The sequence below is a fragment of the Mya arenaria genome, chromosome 2 (genome assembly GCF_026914265.1).
Source record: "Mya arenaria isolate MELC-2E11 chromosome 2, ASM2691426v1".
Taxonomy (NCBI): domain Eukaryota; kingdom Metazoa; phylum Mollusca; class Bivalvia; order Myida; family Myidae; genus Mya; species Mya arenaria.
Window position 1 is genome coordinate 31322125 of NC_069123.1, and position 3490 is coordinate 31325614.

At 35.7% G+C, this 3490-nt stretch overlaps 1 long non-coding RNA gene across 1 annotated transcript; it reads right to left on the bottom strand.

Moving 5' to 3' along the window:
- Positions 1-1582: 1582 nt before the first annotated feature.
- Positions 1583-2198, bottom strand: LOC128243221 (uncharacterized). Its single transcript, XR_008262796.1, has 2 exons — positions 2083-2198; positions 1583-1839 (listed from the first exon to the last, which is right to left on the bottom strand). It is a non-coding gene; the product is annotated as an uncharacterized LOC128243221 (long non-coding RNA).
- Positions 2199-3490: the final 1292 nt, after the last annotated feature.

Below are 3490 nucleotides of genomic sequence, written 5' to 3' on the forward strand. Positions count from 1 at the left end.
CATCAAATATGATTCTCCTTTTATCTTGTAATAACAGCAATTATGTGAAAACTTATAAGAAGAGTAACTGAAAGAATCCAAATCCATCATCTTATCTTATCATAATGATACAAAAGAGATACAGATTCGCATTTAGAGCATATACATGGGTTGTTGTGATGCAGGAGATTTGGTAGATGAAGAAGCACAATTGACCTTACGACAGGATTTGATTGACAGGTCCTATCAGCCAATCAGAATGTAGGGCTGATAAGCCGTGTTGCTATCCGCCATTTTGTCCGTCAAACTGACCAGAGTCCGTCATATACATGCGCTGGCAATTCCTCGCCTTTTTAAGTATTATGGTAAAAAGGTGTTGTCATGGCACTTCTAATTCGGATACAAGGTAGCCAGGCCGACTAAAGATGGCTTCCAATTCGTTCCGTATTCGAAACCAGCGAGTTATTTAGAAAAAATGCAAGTGCTGTATCAGACTCTGTGGAAGACCTCATCAACAGCTGAACTTGGAAAATTTGAAAGATCGTTCAAAGGCGAAACATCTATACGTCTGTACAAAAGTATTTTTTTGAACAAAACTACTTATTTCAATCCGCTCAAAATTTATTTAATACTGAAATTGTCCGTGCATGACCTAAATAAGTGTTACTATTTTTAAACTATAAACATCGTACATTTATGCTTTGGCGTGTGTTGTCAAATCGGCATTAATGGCCATTTAATATCAGGTTCAACATGGACACGATTGATTTCATTCAAGAAAGAGGTATTTTTGTTGATACCGTTATGTAGTTTTTATTAACTGCTTTGCTTTCAAAGTAAATCAGGAAATATCGTACAACTAAATTTTTGTCCGAACCATCGCATGCTTCCGAATCTCATCTACTCGTATGGTTCCTATGTAAACAATGGCTTTTGTAGCTGTCATTCCGACACATTTCATAGATTTCTTATTTTCATATCAGCATATCGACGGGAAATCCAATCAAGAAAACACTGACCCTTAAGCAGCTACTGTATTTGACCAGCTCACACCAGCTAGGCCTCCTCCAAAACTCAGATAAATATTTGAGCCACCAAAAAAAAACGAGAACAGATCGGTCTGAATCGTTAAGGTATTATTTCCTGTATAAAACAATTTATTTCACTGTATATTTAAATCAATTATTATGTTCATTAGAACTTGATTCTGCCAAACATGTGCTGTAAAGACTTAGACTTATTATGAATAAAGAACAAGTCAAACATGTACATATTTTCATTGTTATTCTTATATTTTGGGCCATTTACGTAAAATCTACAATATTTAATGATAGTTCATCCAATGTTCAGAGTCCGGATCACATGCACACTCGATTAACAGTATTCTTAAAGTTGCACTCTCACAGAATTCTAGTTTGACACTTTTTGTCTCAGAATCGGCTTATTTTGGCATTCTTTAAATTAAGACCTCATATATAAATCACAAAGCAAACTTCTCCGAGCCAATATATGATAAATGCAATCGAATCCTGTGTAAGTTGTCAAAGTGATCAATCTGTGAAAGTGCAGTTTTAACAGTGAAATATAACATCTGCTAATGCTATATATTTTAAAATATATTTGCCATTGCAATAAAGAGATATTCACCTACAATATCATACATAAACACCAAAGAAATATCAAAGTTTAAGTAATGTTTGCAAAACAACAATGTATTTAATAAATCTGATATTAAATATGCAACAACTGGTGTTATACTCCAGAACTGAAGCTATCATCATAGAGGTACATCCTTCCAAGAATCCATCAAAACAACATGCTGAACACCTTCAAGAACTCTCTTCAAAAGACCACACTTTCCTGAAATAAATAAAAGATGCCAATATTAAAATAAATCAGTTACATGTATTGTTAAATATTTTAATACTAGCTGTAAATGCTACTGCCTTTGATGTTTGCTTTCTACATGTATATCATAATGAAATATTGACAAGATAATAGCTAATGTTTTGTGGTTGTTGTTTTTCTCTGGACAAATAGTCCATTACTTTTGTACAGCAAAGTAAAACTAAATATTATAAAAAGCTTTAAAATAGGTCCTACCGATTATTTGTAAAACTTGTCATCACTGGTTTTCTCTTGCGGTTGACATTGCCTGGACTGGCAAATATCATGTGTGTGTGTGGGGGGGGGCGGTTTCCGGTCTTATGCTAGGTCCCCTGTGGCGTTAGGCTTGTTGATGACAATAATAAGGGGACTTCCTTATCTCCATCAATCAGAATACTTTAATGGTATCAACGGTAAATAGCAGGAGACCCTCCACCAGCCTTAACCGGTAAATGGGGGGAGGGTAGTGTGTGTGGGTTAAAACCAGCTGCCCGGTCAGCTTAGTTGGTTAGAGCGCCGGGCTAGTGTTCTGGTGGTTGTTCGAGCCCCACACCGGGGGCACTTTTCCTCCCAGGTCTACTTTTACAGCCAGAGTGTGTGAACATGTTCCACAATTTCTGTAAGAAAAAAAATCAAAGCATGTGAATGTTTGAGCAATGCAAAAGTTACAGATTAGTATCACCCACGATTGTCACTTGTCAACTATTACATTATTATTCATACGGGGGAGTGTTCAATCGCTTAGAACTGAAACTTTTTATGCATAACCCCAATAAACCATTTCTGCTCATACTATAGAATACAAAGTTATACTGTATAGCTGGCATGTAACTGTTATTTAATGTCATTTCCGGGTTCCCCATTCGGGCCATTTTTGATTTACTCATATTGTGCGATGATTTAATCTTTGTTTCAACAATACTGTAAGAAGGACCGGTGTTATTAAAAGTTAAACTTACCCTTGTTTGCATTTACAGTATGCGTCACACACACCCTTTTCCTTTGTATCGATGTCAATTTTCTCTGACTTGGATATATTTCACCCCGTAAATGTTAGATATCGTCATTTTCTAAAGATATATCGAGCCTTCCGATGTAGCAGCCAGTTACAAATTCCTTTCACTTCTATTTTTTTCGCATTGTAATGTCAATTTTATGATAATTTGTCAGGAATATCGGAAAGCGAAACGACGCGAGACGCCATTACTTCCTCGTTTGTTTGACGGACATAGACAGAGTTCGCTCCCTTGATATCAGGGGGCGTGGCTTAGAAGCCGCTGTCGTAAGGTCAATTGTTCAGACTACTTATTATGCAAATGACTATATGCATAGGCAAGTTAACATGTTTCTCCATTGCAAATAAATGTAGTGCATTTTTTCTCGGGAATTACCTCTCTCTGGCAATTTATATAATTTAACCATTAACTTCAATACCCAATGGCAAGTAAATCGAATATAAACTTGGCTAAAATTGATAATTAATTGAGTATCATAATGTGGATAAAAAGAGTCGAAAGCAAGCAATTTAAGCTGGAGACAAATTGAAAAATAATGTGCTTAGTTGTTACGTTCATAAATTTGTGTATACATTAAGTTAAAAATCCCACTCTTCAACAGTTGTGAA